At 37.1% G+C, this 17,718-nt stretch overlaps 1 long non-coding RNA gene across 2 annotated transcripts; it reads right to left on the bottom strand.

Moving 5' to 3' along the window:
* Positions 1–411: 411 nt before the first annotated feature.
* LOC121066346 lies at positions 412–11,694 on the bottom strand. 2 transcript variants are annotated; one of them, XR_005817694.1, is made up of 3 exons: positions 11,630–11,694; positions 7,263–7,322; positions 412–580 (listed from the first exon to the last, which is right to left on the bottom strand). It is a non-coding gene; the product is annotated as an uncharacterized LOC121066346 (long non-coding RNA). The 2 variants fall into 2 exon arrangements; XR_005817693.1 differs by lacking the exon at positions 412–580 and adding an exon at positions 5,312–5,580.
* Between the last annotated feature and the right edge of the window lie 6,024 nt (positions 11,695–17,718).

Below are 17,718 nucleotides of genomic sequence, written 5' to 3'. Positions count from 1 at the left end.
TAAAGGACTAGCTGCTTGGAAACACATAGATGGGTTTGCCTGATATTTCATACCATAAATCTCTGATTTCATCAGTTTTGCTTTGCCAAAGGTAAGCTATTTATTTAAGATCCTAGGATAATTCTTTTTTTCAGATCACTCTTCTTTTGAGTAAATCTGAGAGGGATTTACTTATAAGTTTCGGCAAAAAGAGGTTGAGATGTTTCCAAGAAAAAGATAAGGGTAAAAATAAGCAGCTTTGTCCTTATTGAAGTATGTATTATTGTAACAATGTTCTGAAGTAGTATTTCAAATTTGGCATTTGTGAGCTTTGTTAGTGAAACACCTCTTGCTGCTGTCATGTTGAAAATCCCAGCATAAGCAGCTAGGCTATAAGTAAATGAAAAATCTTAGTTAACAGATGCTCTGAATTTTATTTTGGGCAGGTGACCTTCCAAAGCCTCTCTCCTCACTGAACTCACACCAAGCTGTCGCAGTGGGAGCTGAGTACATCTCTCTCCGCAACTTCAGTTCCAGAATCCTTCGTCAGCATGCATCAGCACTGAGAGCAGTGATCCTCCCTCCTGGTCTGGTATCTGGACTGTGACAGGGGGAGATATCTTCTTTCAGCTTCAGGTGGGATGCAAGCCAGACCAACAGGGAAATGAAGGCAGCATACTGGTGCAAGTAATATCTCTGGATGTATAAGTACAGGCATTGGCTTCTAGTCTCAATTTGGCCAATGAACAAATTTTGTTTGTTTTTGCTATGACCAGCTTATCCATTTTACTGTTCTTTTTATTGACCTTGAGGTTCTGCAGTGTGTCACCACTGTTTCCAGCTGTGCAGAAACCTGCAGTGCTGCTTCCTGCTAGGTAAATGATCCAGGAGACCTTGAGATAAATTAACAGAGTAGTCCTGACATTTATTTGAAGAAACAGTAGGTCTCTTCAAAAGGCTGTTAATTTAGAATAAGACTGTCAAGAAAAAAAGCTGAAATGATGAATAGTTCAACAATGTGGTCCAGCTTCCCTTACTGTCCAGATCAGAAGTCTGATCTGAGTACCTCACACTGTCTACTAGTCTATAGGTTTTCCTTTCAAGGAAACTAGGTGAGATGCTGAATAAGATGGATGATGATGTCCTCTGTTGTGCCATCCCAGTCTGAAGTTGGATTATGCATAAGATTCATGTCTGGATCACAGATATGATCCTGTGTGTGAATGAAATGAATACTCCTGGAAGATATCTGAAATTGAAACTGGTTTGCAGGGACTGGTAGAGATCGGGGTATAAAAATATAGCTGGACAGCAGGAGGATGGAAAATCATGATGATTATTATTACTTTTTCTATCTGTAGAAGGAGAATTACAACTCTTCTCCAAACGGCTGCTCAATGAAGAAATGTTAGAAGCATTGTTCCATTTAGTATTTAGTCTAGGTGCTGTTCAAAGGATCTCAATCCACAATTTGGGATACTACTTCTAACAGGCCTCACAAAAATACGGTCTTTTGATGTCTGGAAAGAAACCAGATAAAAGCCAGACAAGATATACTTGGAGCAGTGTTCAAAGATGATGTGCTAAACAAAGCATGAAAACAGATACTGATCAGTGAGTTCAAAGTGAGAAAATACAAGACGTGGATTCATTGAATATCATTGCTTTTGCATAGTTAAGAGGGCACTGGGAAAAAAAATAAAAATCTGTCATTATGTAATTAAAGGCTATTTGATAAAATATGTGCACAACATGGCTTAAGTGAAGTTGTATATTCATCCATAATGATGGTATTTCCTAACTGATAATTACTAGTTCTTCCACTTTATCGTTCTTTAAACCAAAGAATTGTTTTTTAATGTATTAATGTTCTCTAGAATATGCACATATTTCTAAACCAGCTAGCCCTCTGCAGTCAGACCATGCACAGGTAGGAAATATTCATGACCTTTAAATAAATAAAAAAAAAATGATAAATATATTTAAATATTCAAAAAGAGATTAAATTAGTGGTTAAAACCCGCAAAACACCATGAAGCAAAAATAAAGTTGTACATGATAAAAGCACGGTAAAATAAAAATAAAATGATGCCTATGAGAGTTCAAATAGCTGATGACTTTCAGTCAGGAAGGAAGGCAAAAGGATTTTGAATAAATAACTTTAATTACTAATGTGATAATAGCACATTAATAGTACAGGAAAAAGTGACATACTGGAAATTGTTTTCTAAATTAAAGTCTGTTATCCCATTGTTTACTTGCTTTTACATAAGACTGAAGGTGGCTGATAATAACCACTTCCTTTAAAATCAAGTGTTGGGTATATGGACCCTTGCTTTAAAATCAAGCATGTGTCTAAGTGCTTTTCTTTATCCTTGAAACAGTGCAAATATGATCCTTTGAACATACAACTATTCATCTTGCCATTGAGAACAAGTGGGGAGCAGCGTGCTGCTTACAAAGGCTGGGTCAAAGGGAAGCCCAGAGATTAGTGATAATCATTTGGGTGGAATAATAATTATTTAAAAGAAAAAAAAAGTTGCAGTGCTTAATTTTCTTCTCTAAAATTGATGGAAAACACTTGCAAACATGCCAAGGAAAGATGCATTTAGACATAATACAAAAGTATCAGAAGTAAAATAAAGTTCTAAATGTAGTGAGGCATGAAATACAACCCCCCTATCAGTAGAGTAAGCCCATAGTATCTTGTATTAAGAAGATTATGTGGGGATTAGTTCCAGTGTAACTGCCATATGAAAATATATGACAACAGGTGTTTTTAAATTACTGTAACAAGGTGGAACCTTCTCTCACAGCCAGAAATTTTGGCAACAAAAGAAATTGTTTTTTTAAGAATAAGAGCTGCAGACAGCTGTAACAAAAAGAAATCTATTGACAGCAAGTGGAAGTCTCCTGCATGTATTTATCATAGACTTGAGTGCTTTCCATAAACTCAGCCATGCACTGTTTAAAACAAAAACAAAACCAAAAAAGAGAAATGTTTATTTCTGTTGAAAAAATCCTCCCCTACTTTGTTGAAAGTTCTCCTAGCAGCACATTTCCTACTAGCTTTCCTGAGATTACTCAACATTTCTATGTTGTCTGGCAGTGAGTCACAAACAAACAAGGAAAAGAAAATCCTCAGTAGTAAGCTCTCCGTTCAGCTTAAGAATTTTGGTCCCTGGGTGTAGCAGCTTAAATCCAGCTTTAGAGATAAACAACATCCAGTAAGCGGTAAAGATTCACACAAGACTTACTGTCTCACTGGGATACTGTCCTTAAGGCATCTTCTAAGCCACTGGCCCACAAAGGAATGAACTGATGTGTAATGGTTTTCCCACACAGAAATACAGGATCCAATTCTAAGTTCCCCAGTTCAGAGTGAGCTCTTGGAGCTCACATTCTTGAACCTCAAAAGAAGCACCGTCTTTGAATCACCTCTGTGCTTCTGGAAAGAAAGCCTGGTTAATATTGTCTTTACTGACGCTTCAAAACAGAATCAGTGGCTTTAATTTTTACAGTGTGAGTTAAAGCCAAGCATTGCAATGAATGAAGGAAAGGAATGGACAATTAAGTATCTGTATCTATCTGTATATGTATCTGTATCCCCAGGATTGCATCCTGATATGGAAGTCAAGTAATGGGAAATGGAAGCCAGAGATGGAGCCAAAATGATGCATAGACTACCTATTACTGCGCTAGTACATAGCAGAAATTTCACCTTGATTCCACACTCGACTGAACTTTGAGCCTATAGGACAGAAAGGTGTTAGTTTGTTTGTTTGTTTGCTTGTTTTTTGTTCTAAATTACATGGAGTTAAATTCTCCTTATTTGAGCTGAGATTCATTTCAGCCTTCCCTAGGTGCCTAGAGTATGGGCATTTGCATTTGAGTTAGTTCTGGGCTACCTGCTTGGCTCCTGCTAAGGCTCATTAAGATGCAATCAATACAGCCACAGAGGCTGATTGGCATTCATTTGACCCCATATCAACATCTATTTAAGACGAGATAACTCCATTAACTAGTGGCAGACCCTCTGCTAACTACAAAGGAAGCCAAGATTTTTTTCTCAGATACGGATACCTACATTGTAGACACCTCCACACTGATGTCTCTCGCAGACCTCTTGATTTACTGTTGTGGTGCGTGAGATTCTATTTGCCAGTTTACATGCAAGTGAATGAGGAACTGGCTCAGCTGGAGTATTATCATCAAGTATGGGTATGCACATGCACAGGTATGGACGTGCATATGCTGAATGACTCCCATATGCTCTAAGTTCCATGAATGGGAACAGTCTGTCTGTGCCTTCCAGTTCATCAGCTCTGAACCACTATCAGTGCTGGGAGACATAAAAACTGTTTTAGGGGCTTTCCATGTCTTTAAGGATTAGCCTTAAGGAGGTACAGTCTAATCCCTAGGAATTAAAATAGTGACTTTTATCAGGTTGAAAAGGAATAGTTCACCTGTACCAAAGACTTTTTAAGTACAGTCTCCAAATGTTCTTTTAAATTCTGATTATTTATGCTCACATGGCACTCAAGGATTCTGCAGAAAATGGTAGTTCATAACGTCTTAGTAGGAGCTGACTTTATAAATACTTTCTAACATCTTTTCAGCTGACCTATATCCATCAGAGGCATCTCCATGCCATCTCCACAGGACAATGACATAGGAATAGAAGTCCTTAATTATAGTATAAAGAGAGTACGAAAAGGTCTCCCTGAGTTTCCATGCTGCTGCACCATGCTGAAGCTCTAACAGCAATCACACAAGGTAACACACACCACTTTTAAAGCAATAGCTTAGAGAGAATTGTTTCAGCAGATCTCAAGTAGAGCACAGATACAGGTGTCTATTTTGGAGGTATTTACCAGAACAGAGCCCATGTTAGCATAGGCTGACATAACTTTGCTGGAGCCAGCAGAGCCATCTGATTTACTCTGCATGAATGTCTGCCTCACTAGTTTTATTACACTTCCAACATTTGTGTTTATACATGTGGGTTCTTTTGATTTTTAACGCTTTTTGGCATCGCTAACCTCCTGCAGTTGAATAGTTAAATACCCTCCCCCCTATGCACTTAATAGTATAAGTGGCATTTGCAGGGTTTTTAAGAGCACGTGCCAAGCAAAAGCACTTTCAACACCACAAGAAAGTGAGTTCTTATGGTCTCCCGGCGGGAAATGTGTGCAGGGGCTTTGCGTGGTGGCACTGCAGTCTGCAAATCCTGGCACCATTTGGTTTTACATGTGCCTAGGAATGCCTGCCCTTCCTCTGCATTCAATTTTCCTGTCTCCAGCTTTATTTAGTCAGATGTTTCTCTTGTGCATCCAGTAAAACTCAACCACAAAAATGAGTAGTTGCTGTTTATAAAATCAGCACATTGTTATGTAATCCAGATGACAGTAGAAGTGTGAAATGCTGTTAAATACTTGACTATAACCACAGTTCAGTTAGATCTAGACAGTTAAAATGTAGTGGCGTCTAGGTTTCCTGAAGAGCTGACTCTAGAAGCGGGAGGCCCCCTTTTTTTTCAGGGTATAGGCAACAGAGCAGCTCTCACAGAAGTCTTCACACTTATTCTGACTTCTTGTTTCTCTTAATGAAGGATTCAAGTCAACAGGAGTAATAAAAAAATATTAGATACATTCAAAACTGCAGTCTCTTGGGATAGGTAGTTTGATCTTATGGAACAACATAAGTGAGAAATACATTGGGAAAACAGTCTAAAATATTTTTTGCAACACATTGGAGTAAAGCTGTAATCTGTAAATTGAGAAAGCGGTGTGGTAACATATAAGGGGTATCAAATATGAGAAAAGCAATGATGCTGTCCTTAGCAAGTTTTCAAATACAACATCATTCTAGATCTTTCTCTTAAAAATATTAAACTTCTGGGAAATTTCAGAATATTTCCATTCACTGAGAGAAATTATGATTACACTGCTAATACAGCAGTTTCGTTTACAGAAATAATTTAAAATAATTTTTTTTTCATCTCCTTACTCCTAATGGGAACAAAATAACAACTTTGCTCTGAGGAGGTCTGGCCACTTGGCTTTAGGTCTGGTTTTTTGACCAGAAATAGCAATTTTTAAATATATATGTGTTTTCTTGTTCATTTTTTTTTTCCTTCAGTGCTATTAGTATGCACTGGAGAAAATTTTGTTCTTTCTTTACAGCTGTGATTACCTTGCCTTAGACTACCTATCAGAAAATGTTCTTGATTCACAAATGTATTACTTGGCTTAGAAATTAGTCCCTATATTTGATTCTGTGACCAAGTAAGAAAGTCTGAAAATGAACCAGAATCGAAGAAGTGAGACACCTTCTTGCTTCAGTTCTGGGGTCTGCCCACATACCCCACCAAAATGAATGGGGAGGAGCAGGGAAAGAGCTGAGCAATAAACTTCACATCACCTTGCATTGCTTCCTAAGACTGGATGTGGGAGAAGGCTACTGAACACCATACTACTTGGTGGAAGGTGCAACCCACTATATACCACCATTGATGACAACATTTTTAAACTTAAAGTTTAGACCTATTGTAGTGTGTTCACATAAATAAGATGGGAAAGTTTCTACTGATTAACTGCACACCCAAATATATACTCTTCTGTCGAAGTATCATACAAAGCAACAATGGCTAAATTCAAGACACCTACATTTTTCCATAAAACAAAGAAATACTGTTAGCTTGAGCGTCACACCCAAAAAATCCCATAAGGAAATGAAATACCTCCCTCAGGTTCTCTTAGGAAGTGGTATTTCTTTAGCCATAAGGACAGGAATTCTGTATAAAACAAGGAAATACTTTATAAATCAGAAGGTCCTTGGGATTTGGGAAAAGAAAACCATGGCACTCTCAGATGTTATTTCATTTCCCTGTCCTAGGGTGTAGATTTCCAAGAAGCAAAACCCATTTGCTTCCTTTCTCCCTTTGAAACATTCATCTCACAGTTTTGGAGCTCTCAACATGGTCCAAGTATTCAGAATCTGTCTTTAGTCTCTAGAAATGTTGCCTGGATCACCATCAGAGACAGTTACGTTGACTTCTGCTTTGCTGGTACTGGGTGAATTTTTACCTGGATTTATTCTGTTTTGTTGCATTCATCTGTAATAAGAACCAGAAGCATCTTTGATGCTACCTTCTGCTGCCCAGCTGTCTTTGGAAAATCCCATTGCTAAGCTCACAGCGGTGATATGTCAAAACCATAATTCATCACAGAGTCAGTTCCAACAACGTCCTTACTTCTCAACAAAGTCCTTACTTCTCTTACCTTGCCCTGCTTGGTTCTGCTATTTCCCCATCTCTGAGTTTCTGTCAGTTCTGGAGACTCCTCAGATTATTATTGGAGGTAAAAGAGAAGAAAATTTCAGCTCTTTATCTGTAATTTTCACAGTCCCATTGTTCCCCCACCCCCCCTCCCCCTAGAGGCTAGTACCAATTTTTTTTTATTATTTTTTATTTATTTATTTATTTATTTCAGCACAAAGGCACAGAATTTAGGCAGAGATGGATCCCATTTGGGAGATACTACTCCCAAAATCATAAAGAGAGCTTGTAATTTCTGTTTGTCCATAGAACTCACTTTCTATGGAAGAGCTAAATGTTAAAATCTATACTGAACAAGTGCTGGGTTTTTCTACTTAAAAAGAGTGCAAATGTTTTCCTCTCACATGTAACAATGATGAAAGAGCAAGATGCTGGTTCCCATGAACTACTAGCTAGGAGTGCTGCTGCATGCATTGGTATGAGCTACCATTTCTCTCTTGTCTTCTCCAACACTATAGGGGAAGTTATTTCCTATGTATATGGCAGTCTCTTCCTTCTTTCTGACATTCAGACCCAGTCCAGTTCATAGAAGATTGTCTCTGATACACCAAAAGTATTGGCAAAGTGTGATGTTTCATGTAATAGTAAGCAAGGACTGCATGCTTCCAAAACTGTTTGGGATCTGTTTTAATAATCTACTGGCAGCTGCTGAAGACAGTATTCAATCTGATTGTTGTCATTTCATTATTCTTCTTCCAGTTCTGCCCACAAGAAAACATATTCCTTTCCCTTTCCTCTATTCTGATTGTTTCAGTGAGATTGAGCAGCAAGACAGGCCCAGGAGGCCTAGCCATAGGCAAATGCTGTGTATCTGCGCAGGCAGGCATCCTAAAGCCTTGGTCTGGGCTGCGAGGTAAAGCTAATCCCCGTGGGTCACCCACACATCTATTTTTCTGGGGGACAGATACCTGGCAACTCCTGTAGCTATCTCCTACCCTCAGGCCCTGCAGCAGACCCTCTACTGCACTCCTTTTTCCAGGAAGTGCTTTTAGAGACAAATGGGATCAAATGTTATCTCAAATCTAATTTGGGGATAAGTGCACTATTAGACCATGTGTCATGAACAGGGGTTACTTTTACTTAGATGTTAAAAAAAGTAAAATATAAAAAAGCATAAATATTTTATAGAAGAATGTTCTGGTGTCCAATTGCCCCAGCAAATTATGACTCACTATTTTGAGTAAATGAATAGATCATACATATGAAACAGACTTTTTAAAAGTAGGAAATTAAGCACTTGCATGAATTTGTGTCACAGACTCCATTTTACAAGCAGCATTTTATCATTCAGTGTGCAAAATGAAAATAGAGAGCTCTGTTTCATCGGTTACTCATATCCAGCCACTATGAAAATAATATATTTGATATAATTCATTTGACATTTGAGGGGTTTAAGGTTCCTCTGACAAGATATAATCAACTTATTATGGAGAAACAGAAGCCTTCCTTGTTACAAATAAATTATTCCTAGTCATGATTGAATTACTGTGTATTCAGTGAAACCAGGATGGCGGGGCTTCCAGTAGAATTGGGTATTTTATCATCAGGCCTGTGTGATAAAAGCCAACTCAAGTCACTTTATGTTTTCTCTCTTCAGTGCTCTGATTAATGAGTGGCGTTACTTTTCTAAATCAACAAATTAGGTCTTTCCTCTCCATATTTTCACATTAAAGCTGTTACATCAAAGTATATACATATATATATATACATATATATATATATATATATATAAGCCTTTCCATTTTATGCACAAAGCCTGGATCAACAGCTTGGCTAGACTGTTATTTTACTGCATTTTGTTGATTTATTTTTTATTTTTTTAAATCTCATACAGTCTTTGTGAAGTGAGGCTGGCTCAATGGGTGAGGTGTGAATTGTCTGTTTTAAGTCACAAACTGTTTAATTTAATTTTAATGTTAACATCAAATCTATCTGTTCTATACAATTGCTTCAGGGAAACAAGGCAAACTTGTATCATTTTGCTGGCATCAAAGAATTAAAAATGTATCTCCACATGGAGTGGAGGCAATGCAGCTATCCAGGACTGCAGAACAATGCCAAACATGCTCAGGACTGAGGATACAGCACAGTATGCACCACCCTGCGAGTTCAGCTTCCATGATTTCAAAGGAATTTGCACATGCAAAACCTTTTCATGTTTTTTTATGGCCTGTAAAATAGATCAAAATAATGTTGCATGGTGGAGACATAAAAACAGCAATAAAAATAAGTCTGGGATGACAACTTTGCGGACCAGAGTAACACATCAGGTGGAACCCTGCAAATACCACCAAAAGACCAGGTTCGGGTCTTCAGAAGCTTCTGATTACAAAATTTTGAAGCAAATGAACATAAATTACCCAGCAGCTACTGGCTGTTTCTCTAGATTTCCAGAAATATTACCTCTCACAAGAGCCACTTATTATTTCTGCATATCTAAAATACTTTAAAAAAAAAAAAAAAAAAAAAAAAAAAGATTTCACAATTTCACATAGAGTAAAAAAAAAAAGAAGGGCGCAGACCTGAGGGCTACAAACTGTATCCTTTGTTCTTCCTTGTTCATCCTTAGAACAAAAGTGACTATTTCTTTGTTCTTTGCTATTATTATGGGATAAAGTGTATCGTGTGTGTCTGGCTTCCTAGCTCATAAAAAACTCTATCCTATGCTGTGCTTAGTTAGTGTTACCACACAGGGTTACCTTGAGTCCAAACAGATCAAAGCAAACTGAAAATGAACTACTGACACCACTAATACTGAAGAAAACTAGAATGATGCAATATACATAAAGTCACCTTAAGTCTCACTAATCCACATATACTGGTCCTGCCTCAGCTCTGTATATTATCTTATTGCCAGTTACAAGCAGTGCAATTCACCGTGACACAGAGGGGTTTAAAAATTAGCCTCCAGCTATTCCACTAAGTACCATACACTAAAACGTGATGATCACTCACGGGAAAGTTTGCGGGATCTTGCAAACTGCCTGTTGAGACTAAATGGTAAAGTAATATACTCTCATGAGTCCCTGCTGCTTTTCAAAGCACAGCTCTGTAACCCTTGGCAAAAGTCAGAATAATCTCATGTTGCCATACATTTAAATCTCTTAGGTGGCTTTGAAATCCCCAGCATCCAATGTCTCCATTATGCTGACAGGTTTTAATCTTCAGCTGCTTCTTGAGATTTGGCATTCCTTGTAATTTTCCAGCTCTATCGCTCAAGATAACTTTGACATCCTTTATTTTCTTTGTTTCTTTCTGCATTTTTCAGACTGTTTCCCTGGAGCTGTGAGTCATATTTCTCACCTATTTACAAATTCATTTATTTTTTATTTTATTTTTTTTTTCCATGGGTCAGCTGCTGATGCTTGCTTTTCAGAGAGGCTTGTGAAATCAAGTGACAGAAGTAACATACATGCATAATTGATATAGAGATTACTTAGCACAATTGTATTGTTTTCCCCAATTAGGCAAAATTAGATAACATTCACATTTGAAAATACATGACTGCAGTCCATAGAGAACATAGGGTTTAATATATATGTATATATATACATGCTAACTAGGACTTCAGTTCCTGCTTTTGTTTCTGCTGTTGAGTGTAACTAGATGGGACACTCGTGTCTCTCTCTCACTGAGCTAATTACATCTGATAACTTATTACTGGAATTCAAGCTCCACAGAAGCACAAGCTTTTTCAAAATCTGTGTTGCCTGCTTCAATAGCGCTCACTCTTGGCTATCATGCAAATGTATGTTCACAAGTTTTTATATACCTTGCTTGCTGTAGACAGAAGATACCAACCCAAATACAAGTGATCAATGTTCTTTCTTTAAGACTAGGGACTCTGCATTTTTGCAGTGGCAGTTCCTGGCTTCTACACTAAGCACCATGTAGTCATAATTTAGATATCAACCATAGTCTTTGTTAGTCAAATTTAACAAGTTCCTGCACAGCTGGGAGAGGATTTGAAGGCAAGACCTCTGTGGATACTGTCCTTTCTTTGGGTGGAGAAATGGCCAGGCCAGTGGTGGGAGGGAGTCAGAATTCATGGGGAAGGAAGAAGCCATAGCATGGGGCAGGAGAGCAAAACTCATGTGACGGGTAGATTTTATCTGTTGGTGATGGCCAAAAGTTTTGTAGAAAAAACTTGAGGTAAAACCAAAAGAACCAGTAACTCTCTTCCCACCATCCTCTCTCTACAATGATCTGCCATCACAGGAAAATCTTTCTAGTCTGTCAGAAAAAAAAAAGAAACAGCCTTGCAAGTGAATAAAGGAAACGGGGAACATTTAAAATACAAGGAGGTTAAACCTGCTACTCTGCAAGAGTCTGTCTCCAGCTCATCCAGAGCGAGAAGCACTGCTAGGTGTAACTCCTCTTGTTACCATGGGAATAGAAGTAACTGATTTAGTAGCATGGTAACCAGTTGGGTTGGGTTAATCTGTGTGTATTTCACAAGAGGATGTTTTTTCAGCTTCTTGTTCCCAGTGTCATAAACATTAATCTGTTTATCTGACAACATTTAACAAAAAATGAAAAAGATCAAACACTTCAAAATTATATGATTTCAGGATTCAAACAAAAATGATTATTTTGTAGAGGCTGAAGTTTAATTAATTTATTTTTTAAGCAAAATATATGGACGAAAAGCAAAGCAAAGCTGGTAGATTAGTATAGATTTTTTACTGCTTCTTGCTAAAATCTATTTCATAGACAAGTTGTTGCCAATAGCAAGGATATTTCCTCTGATCAGCAATAAAAAAAAATGCTTAGGGATTGGCAAATGGATTCAATAAGATAATTTGAACAATCATTACTTTATAAATGATGTTTTAACTGTCCTCAATAACTGTAGAATGTGATTAGCTTAGTGCCCTTCAATCAAGGCTAACTCTGGTTTCCCCACTTGAGACATGAATAGACTTTTTCTCAAATCAAAAATTACCAAGAATTATGGAGCTTCACATTCCCATCTCCTGAATTAGGCTTCCACTGTGAAAACAGGTTATAATTGAAATAGTAGATGTGTTTTAAAATTTCTTTAAAGTCTAATCTAAGAAAAAAATACTTAAGATGTGTCTAATTCATAGATTTTTGTTTGTTTTTGTTTTGTATATAAGGGAATTGGTACTGGCATCAGGCTGTCTATGAAATAGCTTTTAACAAAGAACAGTTAAAAATGTCTTGGGGATTAAAAATGAAATGTTTGGGTTGCCCATTTAACACAAAAATCCCTTTTTTTCTTGTATACAGAGAATATAAGTCAAATGTTGAATGTCTTTGCAATGATATTCTGGATGACAGATCTAGATGACAAACTAGATTCTGGATGACTAAGTCACAAACTGGTTCAAAATTCAATTTGATTCATAGAAAAAAAATCACCCAAGAACTATGAAAAACAAAGAGACATACGGTCTCTAATTTAGAAAGTCTTTAGGCCATATAATTTTGAAGGGAAGTTCCTAAAAGAAATATCAATGTATATATTAAAAAAAAATAATAGCTAAGCTAATGCTTATCTTTAAAGGTCCATAATTGGCTATTAGCTAAGCTATGCTAGATATGGCTAATGCTTAGCTCAGAAGTTAAGCAATTGGTTCTGGGTCCTCTCTTTAGACTAAAAAAAAACCAAAACCAATTGTTTTGGTTGACATTAATCAGTCAAAAAGGACTAATCAATCACCTCCTCTATCTATCTACAAACTCCTGTACCAATTTAGTATTTCAGATACATGAAGAGCTTATCTTTCTGTACAGTGCTTTCATCTTGAATATCATCCAGACTCATTATACAGACCTTAGGAAGAAAAGTCCAAAACTCCTCTTAATATTTTGTCCAAGTGGAGGATCTTTTTGGCTGAGAAACATTTGTTACCTGCATTACAGCTTGTCAGGCTTTACCTCTCATGCCTCAGGTAAACCTGCTTATGTCTTTTTTCAAGAACAAAAAGGGTGTTTACAGCTTGCATTTGCTCCTGAAGAAAGTCTGTTTTGCCATACTGTTACTACCAAATTTAAATGCCACTTTTGTGTTTATTGGTGTTAAAAGGAGTTTCCTGGTGATGACACAGGTTATAACATATACCAAAGCTTCAGCTCTTTTGCTGAGTGGTGGCAGCAGCAGAAACAGCAACTGAGGCAACTGTGAAGTGGCTGGTTTTGGAGTCCTTACTCAGACAAATATCCTGATGATTACCAAGCGTGAATTTAGGAGGGAGGTTTCATTTTTTATTTTATTTTATTTTATGTTATTTTATTTAATTTTAATTTTATTTATTTATATTTATTTATATCTCACAACTCTCTGTGATTTCCCTGGTCCAAAGAAGAGAAAAACAGCTTGTCAGAACTATACTACACTATACATCTTATACTGCAGGCTTTTTACAAGGTTTTGTTTGTGCCTCCAAATAGCAGCGGGGATGAAATCTTCTCTTGCATTGAATAATATCTTTTGTTGAAATGGATACTTTTTTCAAAACATTTTAATCTCAGTGAGAAGTCCTCTGGGAAAACCTGTCAAATTAAACTCAGAATTGTTTGGGAAAAATCTTACTTTTTCTTGACATTGTTAGTTTCACCTGGGAATTTCATTTTATTTTATGTCATTTAATTACAACCGCTTATTGTAATGACAGTTTATATTATTTTAACTTTACTTCAGAATCACTAAGAAATTGCTACTTATGTTTTAATATTCATTCTACTTGATCAAACTTCCTCCTTTTTATTAAATTGCAGCAAACTCCACACACAGAACATAAACAAAAGGGACATGGGAACAAATTTTGTTTCCCCTTTGAACAATCATCATTAAATATAAATTTCCTGTAACGATGTTATAATAAATAAGATGAATATCAATAATATTGAACTTGAATAAAATCCTAAATTTTAAATATTGTGCAATTAAAACTCAAAAACACTCTGTCAGTAAAATATTTTGAAACTGAATGAAAATACATGTAATGTCGAAAGAATTTCTTCAGAAAAATGGAAATTCCAATTATTTACCAGATTCATTTCGTAAGCTCTTATGCAGCATACTTTATACATCTAAATCTCCTAGCTGACATGGAACTTATTTAAAACATAACTCTGAGGGATAGGCTTATGAGATACACATCTCATTTCTGAGATGGGCCCAGTGGGACAGTAATTAAGCAATCATCTTCTAACCTAGTTCAATAATAGCAAATAAAGGCTTGAAAATCAACCAAAACATTACTTGAACATATTTTAGTGTTGTTTATTATTAAATAAAGTTGTTACTATATTTTGCTCCTGCCTCTCAGGCATTTCAAGAGACTCTGACACAGTGTCTGGAGCATTATTTTTATTAACACCTTCTTCAGGCAGAAGGTTGTAAATTTTTCTGCATTGTGCTTAGGGACATGGTTTAGTGGGTGACACTGGTAGTAGGATGATGGTTGAACCAGATGATTTTGAAGGTCTTTTCCAACCTTAATGGTTCTATGATATAGTGAAGTATTCAGTAAAAAATAAGAAAATCTTTACTGTGATAGTAAGTTGTGCCCTATACTTTGTTGTGTTTGGGGGATGGAAATAGAGCCTAAGTAAGTCCTGTGAATGCCCTCAAGTTTCATGAGTTATTTGCCAAGAGAATTTATGTTGCTTCATCAATAGGTGTATCCCAAGACCATCAAGAACTGCAGTTAAGTCAGCCTGGAGACTTCTTTTCCTGACTGATGTTGGGGCATCTTGATCTGTACAGACAGTTCCTGGGCTCAGATAGCTTTGTCTTCTGCCACATCCATTTTCTCCCTCTAATTTGGACTCCGCAGGCATTCACCTCCTCATCAAGAACAGCCAGGGAAAATCCCAGGAAGAGAAGTTGGTTGGCTTTATATCCCCTTTGTGCTGCTGCCAGGGTGCAATGTAGAGCTTGGCATAGTGTGTACACTGTGGTATTCTGCTGTAGGAGCAGGCACAGCTGCAGAACTACTTTCTAACCAGTTGCTTTTGATATTTATTTGTTTCTTGTCTTTCTCCTGCAGAAAGAGAACATAGTTCAATGGACTGTCCAGAATTTGTCTACAGTAAGAACAGAAAAAAATTACCACCAAGGGAAATAGGCAGACAAAAGATTACACTATCTTTTTCCTCATTTTCCTGCCCAACAGCAGTGACAGTTGGCAGAGGCACAGAGAAATGCTTTGTTTACTTAATCTGATGTGTCAGTGAAATACAATTTAGCTTTCTTTTTTTTTTTCTTTCTTTTCTTTTTTTTTTTTTTTTTTCAAGAAATATAATGATGGAAGAGCACTGAAATATATCCTACCATTTGGGAAAGTTCCCATCAATAGGACCATTTTCCATCCTGCTTTGTTTAATGAAACATAATAAGACAGATAAGTGTAACCAGAGAGAAAAAAATGGACTTTTAAGGAGAATTGTTCCAGCATCTTCGGAGTTAACTATGTGCATTTTCTAAAGGCTTTTCTCACAAATGTTATACTCTGTGTGCCTGATGTGACCAGTCAAAGAGCTGCTTATTGATCCAGAAGCCTCATTACAACTTGTACAATGTGAACTTATCATCACCGGTCATGCCATTAGTGTAATTATCTTATTTCATTAGTGCTAATGCCATTTTGCTTAACAGTATATTGGCTCACTTAAAAAGTAATGAAGATTTGCAATCAGGGAATGTATCCATTAACTTCAGAGCATGCCTCTGAACTTGTCCTTGGTCATGATAAGCCCCAGATCTGTTCTTTGCAATGGCACTGAAGTCCATGTGGCTTTGAGGGTGATGGCCCTCACACACAGACAGCGCAATGCTGTTTAAATAAGCAAATAAGCATAAGGCACTGATGGTCATACCTGGCTTCCTGGAGGTTATGAGAGACAGCTGTATCTCTGGGGTTTGGACCCTAAATGTTGGTTGTTTTCTTTTTTTTTTTTTTTTTTTTTACTCATTAATTTGCCAATAACTGCAGGTCAGAGCCCACTGAGGAAGTCATTGTGCTCTCAACATCACGGTCTTGAATCACGATCTGAGCTTTTGAAATGTGATGGCTTCATTTCATAGCAAACAAATGGCTGTTGAGCATGATGCAAACACTGGCAGTTTTTTCTTTCAGTTCTCTGAAACACTTTCAGCCAAAAATGTAATAAATATGTGCATCTTCCACAGGGGTTTTCTATTCTTTTTCTTTCAAATGCTGACTATGAGTAGAGTAAAATGGCAATTCTTGTGGAGACTAGCAACACTGCTCATGTGCTTCGGTGCAGATATATTAACTGGGGGTATACCTGGGGTATTTCATTGCAGGGCAGTGAAACTGATGGCTTGATCCTGAATGTTTGTTAATTTTAGCAGGTAAATCCTACTCCCAGTTAAGTAGAGGATGACAGGTATTTACTACTCCTCCTCGGCCTCCTTGCTTGTCCTCCCATCAGGAAGTTCAGCAAGGGAGCAAGCTCTAGGGTAGCTCCATCTCTATTGACTCTCTCCTCAAGCTTTTAGTCACCGAGCAGAACATCCTCTTACAGGACATGCTTTTACATCCTCTTATAGGACATGGAAGTTATCATCAGAGACACAAACACTTGGGCTTCGAATCCCAGATCACAAAGCACACTCAGGTTTGGTACTGTGATCATTGCCTGTGTGAATATATCAGATTTTTATCTGTTCAATTAATCCTTAATTAAACCCACTTTAACACTAGACAAGCTGAGCAGTGTTTTTCAGCCAAGCAAAAAGCTAAAGCAATTGGATTCTAGAGTGGAAACTGTTCAGAAGAAAAGCAGAAATCTAGGATGACAACTGAAAATATGTGCTATCACTCTCTTATCCTTGCTGTCAGTTATGAAAACACCTCATAGCTCTTCCCTGCCATAGATGAGAATATACTCTTAAGAAAAAAGAGAAAAATGTCTTTCAGAGTGGACAAAACCTGGGTCCTCTGCTGCAGTTACACACAAATGAAATTCACTTGCACAATTCTGTGTAAGTGAATATTTTAAGCAGTCCCTGTGGTCTCTATTTTTATTCCTTCTGACTAGTTATTATTAATGGAAACTGCTGCCTCAGCTCTTCTGATTTGCTCTTAATCTTTATGACAACACGAATAAAATAATGTTTCAGATGACTTATTTCTTACCAGTCCTTGGAAATACACTGACACCAGTGTGTTGTTTTCTTTCACTGAGCTTTTGTTCCTCAAGGATTACCATTAAAACCACAGCTAATAGGCTGGGATATCTCAGTTTGCAAGTTTGGTCAGTCTCAAACATTTGGCATGGCATATAAGGGATACAAGAATTCCCATTTCTGGTGTCAGCACTGAATTACATCTTGTTCAATGCCCAAGAGTGCTAAAACCCAGTCTTATAGAACCAAATATATAAGCAGCTTCATCATATAT

The sequence above is a fragment of the Cygnus olor genome, chromosome 2, assembly GCF_009769625.2.
Source record: "Cygnus olor isolate bCygOlo1 chromosome 2, bCygOlo1.pri.v2, whole genome shotgun sequence".
Taxonomy (NCBI): Eukaryota; Metazoa; Chordata; class Aves; order Anseriformes; family Anatidae; genus Cygnus; species Cygnus olor.
The sequence above is the reverse complement of the archived record's forward strand: the minus strand, read 5'-3'. Positions and strand labels throughout refer to the sequence as shown.